A 19,778-nucleotide genomic window follows, 5' to 3' on the forward strand; every position below is an offset into this window, starting at 1 on the left:
CTGGTTCCCCACTGAGCAAGGAGCCCGATGCGGGACTCGATCCCAGGACACTGGGATCATGACCTGAACTGAAGGCAGTTGCTTAACGAACTGAGCCACCCAGGTGCCCCCTTGGGCAACACTTAAAAGCAGCAGCTCAGACACTCAGCTCTACCCTGCCCTGCAGCAGAGGCCAGAGGGACGGCAGGGGTGCACACAGGCCTCCTCACAGGTCCACAACCCCAGGCCTGTTGCAATAAAGCCCACACCTCCCACTACTGGAAATGGTTCGTTTGGATTTGGAGTGGGCTTGTCAGAATGGGAAGGTTTTTAAAAAGCAGTTATGACAATAACAGCATCTAAAAATGTACCGAGTATCTACCGTGTGTACTTTCTACACATAGCTCATTTAATCCTCACTAAATCCTGCAACTCTCTTCCCCATTAGGAGACATTCAGCAATTACCCAAGTCAGTCCAGTCCTTAGGGCCAGCACTTAAATTTTGAAATCTGTAACTTTAATACAAAGTCATACATGGTTCTCTATAGGAACTTTAGAAATGGTAAATATTCAAAATCTTAAATTCTTTGTATCCTTTTTAAAATGAAAAAAGCGGACTGCTTTCATAATCTGCTTTTTCACATTAAGAGATTAGAATTGTCTCGTCTATGGCCATACCACCCTGAACGCGTCCGATCTCGTCTGATCTCGGGAGCTAAGCAGGGTCGGGCCTGGTTAGTACTTGGATGGGAGATTAGAATTGTCTTTTGAGGTCTCTCAAGGTCTCCATCACCGCCATGTTTAACAGCCGTGTGGCATTCCCTTGTGTGGAAGTACCACAGTCTATTGTCCGGGCTTTTATGTTGGACATTTGGGTTGTTTCCACAAGAAGACACTTCAACTGGGGGAAAACGTTTTAATCAGGGTGCTGAAATTTAGCAAAACCTCCTCCCTACAACAAGCAGCAATACGGGGCAGTCAGCTCAGCACGGATGATGTCTGTGGCGGAAAGACCCGCGTGCCAGGCAGCAACGAAGCTGATGCACATGTATTTCAGGTGCAAACTTTTGGGGAAAAAGGCTTTCATGTTTATGTGCAGAAGATGAGGTAAAAATGTCCATGAGATTTACCCAGCTCAGTCCTTAGGAAGAAGAGCTTGAGATCTTGGCAATGAGGCACCAATGTTCTCCAGAACGCCTCGTATTCTCCCTCCCTCCAGTTCTGAGGTGACACACCAGGTAAATCTAGCTAAAAGCCAGGGCTATCATTTCTTACTATGATGTAGTGGTTAAGAATACAGACTCTGGAACCAGACTACCGGGGCTTAAAACCCGTCTCTACAACTAGTGGTTGGTGTTATTAGCTCACCAAGCCCTTGGAAACCAAGTGCTGAAGACAGAAGAAGCCTGGGTCCCTGAAGGACCTTGTGGAGCAAAGACTCCACACCTTCCCCACCCAGCAGGTGACACTGTGACCTAATTGTCTTGGGCCCTTGAGATGTGGGGCTGTTTGCACAGTAGCTAGCATACTCCTGCCTCAGTTTCCCCATGTCATTGAACTGTTATGAGGATCGATGAGTTATGAGTTAATATACGCAAAATGCGATGGGTGCATTTAAACTAACACGGGAACTACCTTGTAAGGTCAGACCCTCTCTCCATCCATCCAGCCAGGATCGGTCTCCTCCTCCAGGGCCATCCCAAAACAAGGATATGGGGAGCCTGGTTGTTCCGTACCCTCCACCCCATCAAGAATATTGACCCCATGAAGGACATTTCCCCACACGTTCATGACTTTCAACACCAACCAGATATGGCTCTGGCTCTCAGGAATTTCCCTAAAATCTTTTTGAATGTTTTTCAGCCGGAAATCCTCTTGTCAGAAGCAAGTTTGTCTCCTCATCTCTGTGAGAAGTTCCCAGTGAATGGGTAACTCCATCCCGGGCAAGAGCATGCCTGTGTTCTAAAGCTGCCAACACACTTCCCCACAGGCAATGACTCAGTAGAAATACCCAGGGCTGAAGAGCTCGGTGAACTTCATGGCTGTTGGCTCAGCCAGGCATGGTTCCCCTTAGCCCAGGACAAAACTGTTCAATGGCTCCATTGGCTTCCGACCACAGAACTAGGGACCAGTGATCCATAAATTCAGAACTTGCACCCCCAGCTGATTACACATGTAACTACTTTTTGTCAGTAAAAGGTTGCTTCTCTCATACCCGCCCGCCATGCCTTTTTGTGTAAGCCATGTTTCTTCCTCTGTGTGTGTGTGGGGGGGGTGTGCATGTGGGGTGTGTGTGTGTGCACAGACCCCTGATGAAAGCTACTGACCCTCCACCGAAAAACGCAGAGATGGAAGTTTGCCATAAAATTTCAGGTGGTTTGTGGGTCCTCAAAGGCAATCCGAGGACCCCGATATGAGTGATTACGAGTTTAAAAGTACCCAACAATTTCGGAATGATCGGACAACTATAACACTTGAACATCGAAAAGCAGCATTTAAAAGCACCTTATCCACACAGAACATTTCTGGAAGCCTAAACAAGAAACGGTGAGCCGTGGCTATCTCTGAGGAACGAGACTGGGGGTCTGAGATGAAAGGGAGATTTGTATTTTTTCATTGGATATCCCTTTATACAGTGTGTGATTTTTAAAAAGGTTCACCACGGGTAACATTTTTTTTCTAATGAAACAAAAAGAGTTGAGAAAAAGTTATTTAAGTTAAGAACTAGACACAACCCATTGTGACCGTCTTTGCTGTGACATGGGGAAGGGGCAGATCACCAATGCGGAAAAGGTCAACTGACTTGCTGGCGGAGTAGGACCCACATGGGATGGGGAAAGGCAAAACGTCAAGGGGGCGGAGGTGGTGTGACTCTGTTTCTTCTGGGTGTTCAACATCGGTCATTAAAGTTCCAAGTTGAGGCAGGGGGTGATTCATATTTCATTAGGTCCATACACCGAGCGGTGCTGGCAGTCGGAACTGGGAAGAACCTTCTTATGGAAGTTCAGGGAGAGAGCCCTCAACCTAACCGACTTTGAGCCATTACTATCTAGTGAAGATAGTAAATGCTAGAACAAAGTTGGAATGTGGAGGGAAGACATTCGGTGGAGGCTCAACAGTCTGCCACCGCAAACCCTCTCCAAGTTCAAAGAGAGTAACTCTGCGTTAATTGGTTTGAAATGTATGTCATTGCCTGTTTTGTGGGTCAAGGGGTAGCCGGAGCTTGTTATTTCCTCGGCTGTGCTGAGGACCACGTGAGGCCATGCGCATGAAGCTCCTGGCGCTGTGGGAGGCACACAGTAGGTGCTCAGCAAGAGTATACTCCTCCCACCCACCCTCCCCTCCCTGGATCCTCAGCATGACACATTCAAGTTTGGCCACTTCATATAAAGATCCACTCCTAGATGAACCATGAGAGACGATGGACTCTGAAAAACAAACTGAGGGTTCTAGAGGGGCGGGGGGTGGGAGGATGGGTTAGCCCGGTGATGGGTATTAAGGAGGGCACGTTCTGCATGGAGCACTGGGTGTTATACGCAAACAATGAATCATGGAACACTACATCAAAAACTAATGATGTGATGTATGGTGATTAACATAACAAAATTAAAAAAAAAAATCCACTCCTAGGTGTTTCCTCAAGAGAAAGGAAAACCGTGTGTGTTCATACTCCAACCTGCACATGACTGTTCATAGCGACCTTAGTCATGATCGCCCTGGAACTAGAAATTAGACACAATCCACATATTCTACAACAGGTGAAGGGATAAACGGATTTACCCGTGCAATGGAGCAATACAATATGGAAGAATCTCAAAGCGTGATGCTGAGTAGAAGCAGCCAGACTCCAAAAGGCTTCATAATGCCTGATTCTATTTGTATGACGACCTGGCAAAGGGAAAACTCTGAGGACGGCCAACACCAGTGGTTGCTGAGGACCAGGGGGAGGGAAGGGGTTGGCAACAAAGGGGCAGCACGAGGGAATTTTGGGGGGCTAATGAAACTTTTCTATCTCTTGATTGTGGTGGCGGTTACACAACGGTATGCGTTTATCAAAACCATAGAACTACACATGAGAAAGGGTGAATTTTACTGTTTGTAAATTTAGAAGGATGTATGTGACATAATGACATAAATGACAGAGTGCTGGGAGGGTGGTGTCTTAGCTCAGGCTGCTGAAACAACCATCACAGACTGGGCAGCTTAATCAACAGACATTGACTACGCCCAGTTCCAGAGGCTGGAAGTCCAAGGTCAGGGTGCCGGTAGATCTGGTGTCCAGGGAGGGCCCACCTCCTGGCTTGTAGATGGTGGCCTTCTGGCTGTGTTCTCCTGGGGCCTCTCTTGGGCCCCTCCAGGGTGATCTCTCTCTCCTCCTCTGCTCTTAAGGGAACGAATCCCATCAGGATAGACTCACTCTCAGGACCTCATCTAAACCTAATTACTGCCCAAGGCCCTGCCTTCTAATCCCATCACATTGGGAGTAGGGCTTCAACATATGAATTTGGGGGAGACAGAAACACAGCCTATAACAGGTGGTTTTCACAGGTGCAGGCGAGTGCGCTACTGTATTTTCACCATGCTCCCCTTCTCAGCTTTTTAAGTCTGGGAAGGGAGAACCAGATGCTCAAAGTTAAAATCATAAAAGAACCACCTGGACTAGGGGCTGATCTAACGCAAGCCCTCAACAGCTCACAAGCACCTTAACTAGCAGTCATCCTTGGGGGATCCACTACAACCCTAGGAGATTTTAAAAAAACAACAACAACATTTTTCTCTTATTATAAAAACAATGCTTCTTAATTAAGCAAACATTAATGAATCTAGATTAGCAGAAAGGAAATGAAAATCACCGATTACCCCACCATCCCTAACTACTGATAATACCTATGATGGTGTTCAGACTTTCTTGTGTGTTTTGTAAACAAACATACTTTTTCTTTTTTTTTACAAAAATGAGATCTTACTGCAACGTGGCTTGGTGCCCTAACTTTTAAAATGTTGATCCATAACAATTTTGCACAGCACCAGTATTCCTCTAAACCATAACTTTTAGTGGCTGAGGAATATTCCAGTACGTGGAAGACTCATAATTTACATAACTAACCAATCCCCTACTCCAGATACATCGTTGGTTTCTAATTTTATTGCTATTAAAAAAAAATAACAGTATTGAAACTAACTCCTTACACAATTGTGTTTCCTCTAGATAAATTCTTGGTATTGAAACTGCTGTGTTTTTTTTAAAGCTTTGACATGCATTTCAGACTGTCCTCGGCCCCACCATGAGCTTGTGAAAGATCAGCCTTCTTTTTTTAACTTAAAAGTTTGAAACGTTCAGGGTGGGAGGATGGGTTAGCCTGGTGATGGATATTGAGGAGGGCACGTTCTGCATGGAGCACTGGGTGTTATGCACAAACAATGAATCATGGAACACTATATCTAAAACTAATGATGTAATGTATGGGGATTAACATAACAATTAAAAAAAGAAAAAAAAAGTTTGAAACGTTCAAAACATTAAAAATTTCATATGTGAAAGATGGTATTGTTTTAAGTGGCATTTTCTTTAATATGATGGGGGGTGAATGTTGGGGTTTTTTTCCACATGCTTATTGCCTAAGGGCATTTCTTCTTCTTCTTCTCCTTCTCTGCCCCCTCCTCCTCCTCCTCCTTCTTCTTTCTTGAGCTCTGACCTGCTGTGCTTTCTGATGGGATGCAAGACAACTATCCCACAGCGCATATGAAAATGTCTTGCCATAAAAGTTTAGAACTCATCCAGTCATGAGCGGAGAAGCATAGCAATTAAGACATTGGCTCCATCTCTTCAAAAATGTCAATGCCGTGGAAGACCAAAGAAGGTTTGGGGACTATCTTGGATTAAAGGAGACTAAAATCAATGGGTGGCCCAGGGGAGTAAGGAGGGCACTTGTTGTAATGAGCACTGGGTGTTGAATGGAAGTGCTCAACCACTATATTGTACACCTGAAACTACTATTACACTCTAGGTTAACTACCTGAAATTTAAATAAAAACTTAAGAAAAATAAAATCAATGGGTGATCCCAATGTGGACCCTGATATTATGGGGACTCTTGAATAGGGACAATAAATTAGATAATATTGGTATATCATTGTTACATTTCTTGGTTGTTTCTTTTTCTTTTCTCCCCACATGCTTGTTGACCAACAGCATCTCTTCTTAGCTCCAATTCCTTTTTGTTTTTGTTTTGTTTTTTGTTTATTCCATTGCTTGAGGGCATTTGACTTTTCCTTACTAACTGGAAAAGCTCGGTATGTATTCGGAAAACAGCCCCTTGTCTGCCATGTGTTGCAAATGTTGCCCTAGTTTATCATTTGCTGTATTGAAGTTTTTTAATTTTAGGAGCCTAATCTATCAATCACTTTCAGTTATTTCTTTTATAATGTTACCTTTTACTATCACCCTATAAAAGCCCCCTCCAAAAAGGGGCTGTAGTAATTCTACAGTGGAGAAGTCTTGCAGACACCACTTTTAACCAAATGATCAAGATCAGCATCATCGGTGAGTCGTGTTGCTATATATCGTGTAAATCCTGATGTGATGCAATGATAAGGATACTTCACCTCTGTTGCATTCTTTCCCCGAACCCCAAATCCCAGTCTAATCATGAGACGACATTAACCCAAAGTAAGGGGCGTTCTAGAGAATACTGACTAGTACTCTTCAAAGCTTTCAAGGTCACAAAATTCACAGAAACGCTAAGACACTGGGATAGACCGGGAGAGATAAGGAAGACAGGACAACTGAATGCCCTGTGGCGCCTTGGAATGGATCACAGAGCAGAAACAACAACAAAATAACCTGGTGACATCCAAATAAAGTCTGCCATTTTGTGAGTAATAACGTGAATTTCTCAGCTTTGTTGCGATCGCCATGTTAGGTAAGATGCTAACATCAGGGGAAGCTGAGTGAAGGATATAGGAAAGCTATTATTTCTGCAACTTTTCTATAAATCTAAAATTATTCCAAGATAAATAGAGTTTGGGTGTGTTTGTTTTTTTGAGTTTTGTCTAGGACAGAGAATGGTCTAGGCAGAAAAGCAGAAGGAATAGAAAGAGAAAAACCATCACGGTTCATGGCTATGGGTGGGGGTGTAGGAGGGAGGTGGAGGTGGGAAGTGGTTCTGGTTCCTTACAACTCATCCATTGGTTGGGGGGAGGGGGTGGGGCAGCAGCAAAGGGTCTGGAAAGGTAAACTGAGTCTGTACTCTAAAGAGTCCAGTATTTAGGAGAGTCCAGTCTTTAGAACTTTGAAAGCTAAGGGTTTTAGCTTAGCCTTGATCCTTAGCAGGCAGTTGAGGGAGTGGTAAAGATTTTAGTTCTGTGAGTATATGATTGTTGGTTACTTCACTTATTTGTGTCCTAATTTATTGATTCCTCGCTCTGCCCCAATAAGGTGTCAGCTCTACGAGAGCAAGGACCATGTCTCTCTTATGGACCATGTCCCCCCAAAACCCAGAACACCTGGCCTGTAGAAAGAAAACTCAATAAATATCGGTTGAATGAATGAGTCTCACTTCCAAAATGACTTTTAAGAAGAAATTGTATAAAAGGTTTTTCCCATCCCACCCTTCACATCTAGTATCAGCCCATGTCAATTAACCTCTTCTGCTGCCAACCTTCTGCCCCCCTTCAGATTTCAGCATAGATTCAGTTTTCTGAAAGCCTGCCCTTGACACTCTAGGTCTGAAAGAAATTTCTTCTTCCCGCTCCTGGGCTTCGTCATCCCTGTCAACTGAACTGCAATGGTGTCTTTACATCCATCCAGCCAGCCCTCTAGTTCTCCACGGGCACACAGAACATCCCAGTACATTTCTTAAAAGCCACAGCTTGTGGTGAGCCAAAGATAACGCCTCCCACCACCATAGTAGAATCTGCACCTGTCACTGGTTGAACACAATGACCCAAGGACAACTCCACTATGTAATTGCTACCATCCAAACTGCAGTTAATGAAGACGTAATATTTAGGGTCCCAAAGTGTGAGTGTTTGTTTTTTAATCGTATCTTCCTCTACCAAATATCAACAAACCATGCCTATAACGCTAACCAGCATGGGCATACCTTGGAGATATTGTGGGTTCAGTTCCAGAGCACTGGAATAAAGTGAATATTGCAATAAAATGAGTCAAATGACTTTTTTGGTTTCCCAGTGCATTCGAAGTTATGTTCACACTAGGTCATAGTCTATTAAGTGTGCAACAGCATTACGGCTGAAAAAAACAATGTACATGCCTTAATTGCGAAATACGTAATTGCTAAAAAATGCTAACCATCATCTGAGCTTTTGGCAAGTTGTGATCGCTGATCACAGATCACCACACAAAATATAATAATAATGAAGAAGTTTGAAATATTGTGAGAATTACCAAAATGTGACACAGAGACAGGAAGTGAGCAAATACTGTTGGAAAAATAGCACTAAGAGACTTGCTGGACACAGGGTTGACACAAACCTTCAATTTGTAATATACACAGTCTCTACAAAGCGCAATGAAATGAGGTATCCCTGTAGACGCCCAGCCAGTAGGTGTGGGGAAAATGTAGAACAAGGGTAAGGTAAGTAAATTCTCTTTCTCTCTCCCAGACCGGATGTGGAGAGGAAAAAATGGCAAAGACATAAAATTCACCAAGAATTAGAGCCACCTGGTTCTATATCCTGAATCAAAGAAATAGCAGAACCTTCTGGAGACATCCAGAACTGTCCATCATATGAGGCCACAATCTTAAAAAAAAAAAAAGGAACTCACCTACCATGGTGAGTTCCCATCCTGGATCTGCCACGATTTGCTGGGTGACCTTGGGCCCATCACCTCTAGGATGCTTCCATTAGTGAAGCTCTGGCGACATTAAGAAAAGGGGAAATGCCAAAATGGACTTACCAATCCTGTGATGAGTTTTAGATGCTGACACTGAACAAATTAATGTTTTGTGCACCATGGCAATATAAACTGGGCCATGAGCATGACAGTTATGGGCTTTATGATAAACATGAATTCCTTGTTTACATGAACGTGTAGCCTGTGGGCGACTCAGGCTGCATCGTGAACGTGTGTTTCAGGCCAACAGCTCCGTCTGATACTGACTTTGGCATATCATTTGGAGAGGTGTCAGAGGTCTACACTTAGAGACCCTTGAGGGTGTGGCTGGAGACCCCACCTGCCCCGTACAGACCCTCTGTTTTCTGGCCTCTGTTTCTTCTTCTAAGAATTGAGGTGGATAGATAAGCACTGGTTTCCAGCCTGCTGTTTAGTATTGTTTTTAAAGCCACAGAACTTTTTTTTTTTTTTTTGAAGATTTTATTTATTTATTTGACAGAGAGAGACACAGCAAGAGAGGGAATACAAGCAGGGGGAGTGGGAGAGGGAGAAGCAGGCCTCCCGCGGAGCAGGGAGCCCGATGGGGGCCTCGATCCCAGGACCCTGGGATCATGACCTGAGCCGAAGGCAGACGCTTAACGACTGAGCCACCCAGGTGCCCCAAGCCACAGAACTTTCTTAAAGGAATCTTTCACACCCCTGACATCTGGAACATTTGTAAACAGAGCTTCCTTCCAGCTGGCCCTGCCTCGCACTACTCAGCTCTGTCCCCTCAAACCCCTGAATGCCTCTGGGACCTGTCCAAAGAATTCCAACTTTCCCAGAATCACAGTATAAAAAGCAGTGGACCGTTAACACCATACACAAAAATTAACTCACAATGGTTTGAAGACTTAAATGTAGGACTTGAATCCACAAAACTCCTAGGAGAAAACAGAAGCAGTAAGCTCCCTGACATTGGTCTCAGCGATGTTTTTTTGGATCTGATTCCAAAGGCAAGGAAAACAAAAGCAAAAGTAAACAATTGGGACTACGTCAAACTAAAAAGCTTCTGCACAGCAAAATAAGCCATCAACAAAATGAAAAGAAAACCTACAGAATGGGAGAAGACATTTGTAAATCATATATCTGATAAGGGGTTAATATGCAAAATATATAAAGAACTCACACAGCTCAATAACAAAAGAAACCCACAAAGAATCTGATTAAAAAATAAGCAGATGATCTGAATAGACATTTTTCCAAAGAAGACATCCAGATGGCCACAGACACATGAAAAGACGCTCAACATCACTCATCATCATGAAATGCAAATCAGAACCACAATGAGATAGCACCTCACACTTGTCAGAATGGCTACCATCAAAAAGATAAGAAATAACATGCATTGGCAAGGATGTAGAAGAAAGGGAACACTTGTGCATGGTTGGTGGGATTGTAAATTGGTGCAGCCACTGTGGAAAAAAGTGTGGAAGTTCCTCAAAAAACTGAAAATAGAACTACCCTATGATCCAGCAATTTCACTACTGGGTATTGATAGAAAGAAAACAAAAACACTAATTTGAAAACATACATGCACCTTTATGTTCATTGCAGTGTTATTTACAATAGCCAAGACATGGAAACAACCTAAGTATACCTCAATGGATGAGTGAATAGAGAAGATGCGATATAAATATTTATATATATAAATAAATACTACCTAGCCATAAGAAAGAATGAAATCTTACCATTTGCAGCGACATGCATAGACCTAGAGGATATTATGCAAAGTGAAATAAATCAGACAGAGAAAGACAAATACCACATGATTTCACAAATATGTGGAATCTAAAAAACAAAACAAACTAAACAAAAACCGTAGACTCATGAATACAGAGACCAGATTGGTGGTTGCTAGAGGGGAGAGGGCTTGGTGGGGGCAAAATGGGTGAAGGGGATGAAGAAGTACAAACTTCCAGTTATAAAACAAAGAAGTCATGGGGATGTAATGTACAGCATGGGGAATATAGTCAATAACATTGTAATAACTTTGTCAGGTGATAGATGGTAACTAGACTTACTGTGTTCATCATTTTGCAGTGGATACAAATGTCAAAATCACTATGTTGTCTACCTGAAACTCATATAATATTGTATGTTAACTGTACCTCAATTTAAAAAGAAACCCAATGGACCGGAGCAAGGGCTGCCCAAGGTTCTTACCATGCAGATGGAAATATATTTATCTGGTGACTCAGTGAATACCCATATACAGATAATTGAGATGAAAGTTTTACTAAAGAATGCTTCTCACGACAGGAGATGCATTTTGTTTTCTAGTCCGCTCTCTTCTATTTCACTTTTTAAAAGCCAGTGGAAAACTACTTAACTGATTTTAAAACCCACGAAGTTGCTGCCCACAGTCTACAGGCATTGGCCTAAGGGACCCTCCGAGATCACTTCCAGCACCGACAATTTACATGGCATTAATGAAGCTGTGATCTTAGAGTCTGAGAGGTGACACCAGGTGACCCTGTCCCAAAGGTGAAGTTACCAACCTGGATCACCTGAGTAAGCAACAAATTCTGGCTTGCCATCGAAACTGTCATCTTGCTGTGCAAGATGCAGGGCTCGGAGACAAGCAAGCCGAATACAGTCCTGATTTTCCTAGGGACCCACACTTGCCTCCCCAGTGCCTAATCCTGGGGAGATTCAGGGCAAGGGGTGGTAAGAGGGTGGTGGGAGCACTTGGCTGGGTTAAAAACCAACACAGAAAAAAAAAAAATCAGAGGAAACGAAGACTTCTCTTTCCCTCCTATAATCTTTGGATCACACCCATCCCACCGAGATGGCTAACCTTCTCCATTTCTAAGACGCTCACTGAGAATCGGATCTTTGCTTCAGATTTTTGTAAACATAGCCCTTTCCCAAACACCATGGCGGTGCGAGACATGGCCCCCTGAAGTCCCACACGGTGAATAATTTGCATAGTGTGCTAGGATTTTTGGTGGCTGGAGTATTCTGACATACCACAAAAAGCTGGCTTCCTGAGAACCTTCCAGCCATCAGAGGGTAGAAGTGCGTGAGATTGACAGGTTAGAACCGGCGTGCTGTCACACGGGGAAAATACATGTTATGACAATGAACCAGGATATTAAATAGCAGAGCAAGCAAGCAAACCCATCCAGGTTTTCTACAGTGAGCATGTACTTCCTTGGTGATCTGGGGGAGAAAACAACTTTAAATGCCGATCCATTCAGAGGTACATTATAAAGAGCAGCAAGTAAGGTCGGTTAATCACTAGCTTACTCCCTGGCGTTAATATCAGTTTGAACAGATAGGACCTGAAAATGTCAAGATACATACTCCTTGATGTGCACCCCTCGTCTTCTGGGTCCCTCAGCATGTACTGCTCCTGGATAGGTCACCGTGGACGTCTCCAAAGCACCTGCCTGTGTGGAGCGTAGAGAGAAAGAGGCTTCGGGGCGGGGGGGTGGGCTCCTCTGGTTTTATTGTGTTGGTTTATTTTCAAGAACCATCCCTGAAATCAGGAAATGGGGTCTAGTCCTAGCTCTGAACTCAGGCGAGTGCCTTCCCTTCCCTGGGCCTCAGTTTCCCCATTTGTAAAATAAGCAGATTCGACGTTCTGACGGCTAAGGTCCCCTCTGGCTCCAAAATTCTAAGAGCTAAAGGGACCAGCATTCAGGTTTAAGGGCTGCTAGGTCTGATAAATCTAGGGCAAGAGAGAATAAGAGACTGTTGGCAGCTTAGCGCAAGTAAACAACACTGGATAGAAGGCAGGGCCAACCAGCCTCAGGAGATAAGGGTTGGGGCCAAGGGGAGGGAGGAGTCAAGAGTCTGAGGCCACAGCTAGTCAGGGAGAGCTCAGGGAAGAGTCTCACAGGGCTGCCTCTGGCCAGGGTATTGGGACAGTCTGGCCTGAAGCAGGGAAAACCTGTTTCTTTGGGGGACCAGAGCTCCCAGGAGGGGCAGCCAGTGCACCAGGGGCTCAATCCAAGGGGAGGAGAACAAAAATGTTGCCAGGCCAAGCTGGGCCACCTGTCCAGGCTGGGGAGGAACAAGACTCTATGAAGCGGCCAGCAAGATAGAGATCCTGAGAAACCACCGAACCTGTACTAAACTGGGGTCTAAAACAAGTCTCTGACCTGAACGTGGCCAGTCTCCTGGGAGAATGAACAGTGGTCAGGGGGTGGGTGGCAGTCCCAGTTCTGCTGCTGACTTGCTATGTGCGCTTCTCCTCTCTGAGTTTTATTTGTCAAATGAGAGTGGTCCCCTCCACCCAAGACATTCTGGGGTCTTCCTGGTGAAAGACAGAGTGTGGTCCCCTTCCAAGCAAAGGGAGACTTCCATCACAGAGGACACTCTTAGAGCTATCAATTGCAAGAATGACCCGTCCAAGCTTCAGAACAAAGTGAAAGCAAAAGCCAAGAGCCAGAAGCAGACCCCTCACCACATCCCCAACAGAAGACATCTGAGCTTCTGGAACTTTCTCAGCACTTAGGGAGAAAACTCTGCTCAGTCCCTTGAATTCCACCTTAATTTGGAATGGGGAGAAGAGAAGCCCAGAGCCAAAGCCCCTCTTCTAGCCTGAGGGTCCTGAGAGGTTTACTGCCAGCCGCATGGAGGGAGAGAACATTTACAGAACCGTGACCCAGGAAAACATGAGCCCTAAAAGAGGCAGGTTGCCCAGGAGATGGGCTCCTGGCTCTGCCTGCAGCTTTGCCATTCCTCACATAGAAACTCCTAGGTTTTGTGCCTTCTGGAGTCTGGGAGCAGGAAGGCCACAGCTGGAGGGGCTTGGGCCCTGCCAAGGTCCCAGGCACTCGCCCGCGCTCTCCGGTGGAAGACAGGCTGGCAGTTTGGGCCTCACACCAAATCCACAAACCTCACCCTTGAGCAGTGGTCACGTGTGAAGACCACATGTTAATCTCTGCCTCCTGGGCGGGGCTCCACTCCAGCCCCCCGTTTCATCCCCACTGCCCCCAGCCCGCAGACCAGCCTCCTCTCTCCCAGCAGTCCTCCGACTTCCACACAGAATTATCCGACTTCCACACAGAATTATCTTCCTCACATAGATCAAACAGGATCAGATGACTCCCCTGCTTAAAGAACTTGAATGCGATTTGTTTCTGTCTTTGCCTTCCTTGTTCAGTGATCCATCCTGAGCACCTAGAACAGTGCCTGGCCCACGGAAGGCACTCAGTCAACATCTGTTGAATGGTTCCCAGTCGTCCACATGATAAAATCCCACGTGCAATGATTGGCCCCCATTCCAGACCCTCCAATTCCCTTTACTTTCCCCACCTTCCCACAAACCCATCTGCCATTGCCTGAGCACACTCCCCCAGGCCCACCACACCCCGTGTACCTTTGTACCTCAGTGCCTTTGCTTGTGCTGTTCCATCTGCCCAGACACCCTTCCTCCCCCTCCGCAAGGGACTCCAATACACTGTTGCATAGTCCAACATCCTTTTCTTAGCAGGGCGTCCCGGCACACCTCAGCCTGAGTTATTTTCTCTCTCCTGTTCTTCCTTAAGCCCTGTAACGGAACTTCCTGCTAGGCATGAAGGTCCCACCTAGGAGGTTATCACTCCCATCGTACAGATGAGGAAACCCGAGGGCCAGTGAGGCGGGTCACACAGCCAGGCAGTGCTGGGGCCTGACTGTAATATCACCTCTGAGCGACTCGTCATTTACTACTCACTAGGCTGGGAGCTCTTGAGGTCCCTAGGCTCTGCATCTCTGGGGCAGGCCTGGCCCTGCTTGATGCCCAGGAGGCCCTAATCATCCAACCACTGGACAGAACACTGTGAGGAACAGATGCGCCACCAGCCTCCTCCCCTTCCTCTCTTCTGCCTTTTGTCCCAGTCTGGGCAGTACCTGGGGCAAGCTGCGGAGGGAAGCATTTGGAGGGAAAGGGGCTCCTTCCCAATTCCATTCGTTCCTATCAACTTCGGTCAAGATCCTTGTGTGACGAGTCTCCAAAGTGTGAAAGCCGCTCACAGGTCCCAGAGCCGACCCTCCACTAGAGAAGCCATACTCCAAGAGCACCACGTCGAACGAAAGCCAAAAGCCAGCTCTAGAGGGTAACCCCTCTCCGGCAGCTCTCCTGGCCTGGCTCCGACTCCGCCCCCGCCGCTCCGGCCCCGCCCACCTAGGCCCCGCCCGCGCCGCTCCAGCCGCGCCGGGAACCCCGGCGCCTGGACCACCCGCACTGCTAGGAGAGATCTGGCCCCGGCCACACAAGCTCATCCGAGAGTGCACAGGTGCCCCATGGCTGCTACCGGCCAGGGAGGGCCCAGGCAGGGCTGGGGAACCGTAAGGACATCCAGGTTTCCTGTTTCCCCCACCCCTTGGTTAGGAAAGCTTACTTGCTATAAGTGACCATCCCTTTCAATTAGACTTGGCAGTCCCAGGCCACACGCCTCCCATCGGGAAGCAGACAAGAGATCTGATTTGGATTTTAAGTACTTGCTCTGTGCTAGGCACGAGTGCCCCACCTCATCCCAGGAGGTTATCATACCCATTTCACAGTGAAGAAACTGAGTTTCACCCCACTTCGCTCACGCCCGATTTCTCACCCTTTTTTGCCTCTGGTACGTAAAACACACACACGAATCTAAATTCCCAAAAAGCCTCGGTTTCCAGAAAAGAGTTAGGGATGGGGGAAGGGGGATCAATTGGGCAGCGCCAGGGTGGTTTCCGGGGACTTACTGGGAAGTTCTGCTCTAAGCATGGGTGGAAGGTGCCTCTAGGTCGAGGCCGAGAGTTCGAAACCCGCCTGGCGGATGGCGCCTGTCCTCGCCAACAGGGGGCCCCGGAGGCTGGTTGCCTTCCCCGGGCCGAGGTCAGCGCGATGCCGTGGAGGCGGGGTGTCCCGCACTGGCGGGGCGCGGCTCCAGTGAGTGCGGGTTCGGAGTCCTCCCGGCCGCAGACCCGGGACAGGAAACTCCCGGACGGACGGACAAACAGACCCCGCCAGCCCTCGACTCCCTCCCCGGCCCCGCCAACAGTCACTCCGCGGGGCGCCGCGGGGCGGAAGGCGCGGCGGCGCAGACTCACCCGGGCGGCTGCGGGTCCAGCACGGTCACGGTCGGGCGGCCGGGGAGCTGGGGCTCCACGACCCGGTCCCCCGCGGGCTGCCTCCTTCGGAGCGCTATGATCCCGGGGCCGGAGTTCGGCGGGGTGGGGGGGTCTCGGTCGAGGGAGGCGGTGGCGGAGAGGGCGCACAGCTCGCTCCGGGACCGGGATGGGGACGCAGGAAGCTCGGCCTCGGAGCGCCGGCGTGCAGGAGGGAGGGACGGCGAGAGACAGAGGGCGGCGCCGGCCGGGAGCGGCCTCCAGCCCCGAGAGGCGCCGCCCACCAGCCGACCCTCCCTCCCGGCCCTCCGCGCCACCCTCAGGACTGGGGCGCGGACCCGAGCTGCGGAGGGAAAGCACCCACTCTCTCGCGTCGGATTGCGGGGGGGGGGGTGCCAGCGGGTGGGGGGACGCTGGGCCAAGTCCTCCCCCGGCCCCGCCCCTCCGAGTTGGCTAAACAGGGATGGGGGAAGGGAACAGAGCCCAGACATCCCTACCCCCGGGCCGCGGAGGTGGATGTGGGGGTGGAATGAGGGACGGTGACTCGGGACCGGAGTCCAGGTTATTTAAATGTTAAGTAGAGCTGGGAGACCCCCCCCCCACCCCAATCCCCACTCAGGCGCGAGTAGGTAGGTACAGCACTGCGGACCCACCTGCCGCGCCTTTACCTGGCCCGGCGCTCACCTGGCCGCCCGATGCGCCGGCCTCTCCCCCCCACTTCCTGGGGAGGCCACCGCCCAGGGTTGGTGGTTTGCGAGGTGACTGATGGGTGGAGGTAGGAAAGGAGGAAGCAGGTTTTTAAAAAGCGAGTCTGTTCCTGCCCTCGGCCCGGCCCCCCACCCTCTCTCCGGCCCCCTGCGCGCCCCCTGCGGGTTCCCGGTCGCACGGTCCGGATGGAGCCCATTTCGGGGGGCCCGCGCCTGCATGCATACGGGATGCGGGCGCCCTATCCCGAGAATCTCGCCTACTGGGGGCTTTCATTCCCAGCTTTCCGGAGAACTTTCCCAATGAAATACCGGCTGTCGTCGTCCTGAGCACCAGGTTGCAGGCGTTGGCCCACCTCTGCTTAGAGCCCCAGAACTGCTGCCTGAGGCCTGGCTCTGGGGAGGGTAAACCGACTGGTGAGGGTGCCTCTCTACCGCGGCGGCTCTGCCTCTGCCCCCCCGCCCCCACCTGGAGGTTTGCCCTGGAACCATGCCTCTCCCGCGACCAAACTGATCTCAGCCAGACCACAAAAAAACCTGGATTCTAAACCTAGAGGGAGTAGATAGGCCGCTGCCTCTCCCAATCTTAGATTGTTTTGAATTCCAAGAGAGGCCAGTTCGGGGGTCCCCTTCTCCCGCAACTGTCCAGTTCTCTGAACCCTGAGAAAGGCCAATAGGCAGCTGGCCGGGTGTCAGAGGATCCAGCTGAGGACAGAAGGCGCCTCCTACTGGGAATCTGCTGTGTCCCAGACAGAAATTAGACACCCTGGTGGAATTGTAATCAAGTCCACCCTGGTGAAATTGTAATCAAACTCCAAGTTCATGGGAATACATCATCCAAAGGTATGTATACCTATGTTGTCCCACGTGGGTATTTTCTCCCATTGTTGCTTTTTAACTTGAACAGTAACAGTTCAACAGGTCCCTGGTGTCCACAAATAGGCAAATTTGGGGCTGACTTGTGATTTGGGGATGAGGAAAGCATTTAGGGAAACATGAACAGATCTGATGAAATCCTGCCTTCTTTCTAAATCCATGGTGCAGACTGTATCACGGAGCCTCTTAGAGAAGAGACATATGGTGGACGCTTAGCTGAAAAGGTAGGTGACATAAACATCTGCCTACATGGGAACCGTCATCTTCCCCACCACCTGTTATGGTAATGGGTAACCATTGAGTCTCCATGAATATAACAATAACAGCTTATTCCTCACATCCTTACTATGGACCCATCACCAGGTTGCTACTCACTTCCCAGCCCATTTAATCCTTGTAACAACCCCAGGGATGCTTTTTCGTTACACCCACTTTATAGAAGAGAAAGCTGAGGCTTCAGAAGGTGAGGTCATCATTGCCCAAGGTCACACAGCTGGGAAGTATCAGCAATTAGACCTCAGTCGTTTGGCTCCAGAGCCTGTGTTCTCCCATCTTTGGAAGAATTCCTTGTCACTCTGCATATACTCTCTCCCCTGAGGCAAGGTTCCCTGCTTCTCCTGTCTTTCAGGAAGAGAAGTTACTTTTGTCTCATTCTGCACAGGGACATAATTCTTTACAAGTCTGCCTCCTGCTCCCCTTGAGGATAGGGACCCCTGTGTCCTGCCCACTTCTCCTGGCCCCCTGCAGGTGCTTAATAAATATTTGTTGGCTAATTGAAAGCCCCAAATAGTAACATTATTTTATTGAATGGGGTGAACTGTTTGTGTAGGCAGGTACCTGTGATCACAAGCTCACATTGGAGAGCTGTGTGTATTCCATCACAGAGTTTAGACAATGAATTTGGGAACCTTCCAGTCTCCAAATGGTTGATGAGAAACAGTCACGTAGCTCTCAGATAAGACCCAGAATCTGGCTTTCATTTCACTCTGAGAGGCTCAGACTGGGGATAATCATTTCAGACAGTGGCTCTAGCTCCCATCTGGAGGCAAAGAACCTCAGTACTTTTCCATGCCAGGATCCAACTCCAGATCCATCCTGCTATGCCACACACCTAACTGGGCAGGTCTCGTCTATCTCAGCAAATCATCTTCAGAGTGTTCCTTTTAGGCAGGTTCACCCTGGCTAATCTGGGAAGAGGCTGGAGAAATTTCCATCTAAAGTGGAGCCACAGGCAAAACTAGAAAGTGGCAGAGGAAGTGTGTTTCTCCTTGTCATCCTACCCTTCATGGCCCTCTCCCTCTGCATGGTAAGTTTCTCTGATTCTTCCCTGGTTTACTAGGTCCTATTGAGGAGCCTGACTTCATTGAACTGCTAACTTCTCTGTCAGCTCACAAGGGCCTGAGATGTGACTGTGTCCTTAGGGAAAGAGCCAAAGAAGTAAATCTCTAATGGTGGAATTTCTGTTACCCATTACCATAACAGGTGGTGGGGAAGATGACGGTTCCCATGTAGGCAGATGTTTATGTCACCTACCTTTTCAGCTAAGCATCTACCATATGTCTCTTCTCTAAGAGGCTCCGTGATACAGTCTGCACCATGGATTTAGAAAGAAGGCAGGATTTCATCAGATCTGTCTCTCGTTTCTGAGTCCTCTGCCGCTTACGAGCTGTGTGACCCTGGATAGATGTCTCATCCTCTCTGAGCCTCAGTTTCTAAATCCTCTGTAAAACAGTTTCTGAATCCTCTGTAAAAACTCCTACTCTGCGGACTGACATGAGAGTCAGGTGCGACAGGATGTGGCCTCGTCAATGGCCCAGTGTCATCTGAACACGAGTCGCTTGGCGCATTAGCTTGACCATTTCTGGAAGTCTGGACTCTAAGAGGAGAGAATGCTGCTCTGAGCCTTCTCCTAGCAAACATTTGTATCTGCTCCAGCTGAGTGGGCAAGTAACTAGTTTAAAGTATTAGGCTGTCTCTGCTTGGTGACTAGACCTCAATCTGTAAGGAAGTGAAGCTGAAAACCTACTTAGAGGAACAGATCATCATGTGGAACTCACATAGGTGCTCAAGACCGTGTGTTCAAGGATTTTCATTGCTGATTATTTAGAATGGGGAAAATGGTTACCAACCTGAATATGTCCCCAGTAGAAGATAGTTAAGTCGTGGTGTAGGCTTATGCCGGGATGGTATGTGGTCACGAAAAAGAAGGAGATAGAGCTGACAGGGAAGAATAGCCAAGATGTATCATGAATTGAGAGAGGCAAAAGACTGGGCAT

General features: G+C 48.0%; 1 protein-coding gene across 2 annotated transcripts in view; it reads right to left on the bottom strand.

Moving 5' to 3' along the window:
- Positions 1 to 16,159, bottom strand: part of TMEM51 (transmembrane protein 51) — a 55,134-nt gene extending 38,975 nt beyond the window's left edge. The window contains exon 1 of one of the 2 annotated variants that reach the window (XM_032393229.1): positions 15,905 to 16,159. The gene's annotated coding sequence lies outside the window, so the exon portion shown is untranslated. The remainder of the gene's footprint in view (positions 1 to 15,904) is intronic. The other variant, XM_032393222.1, reaches the window with a different exon arrangement.
- Between the last annotated feature and the right edge of the window lie 3,619 nt (positions 16,160 to 19,778).

Source organism: Phoca vitulina, unplaced genomic scaffold (genome assembly GCF_004348235.1).
Source record: "Phoca vitulina isolate PV1807 unplaced genomic scaffold, GSC_HSeal_1.0 scaffold2, whole genome shotgun sequence".
NCBI lineage: Eukaryota > Metazoa > Chordata > Mammalia > Carnivora > Phocidae > Phoca > Phoca vitulina.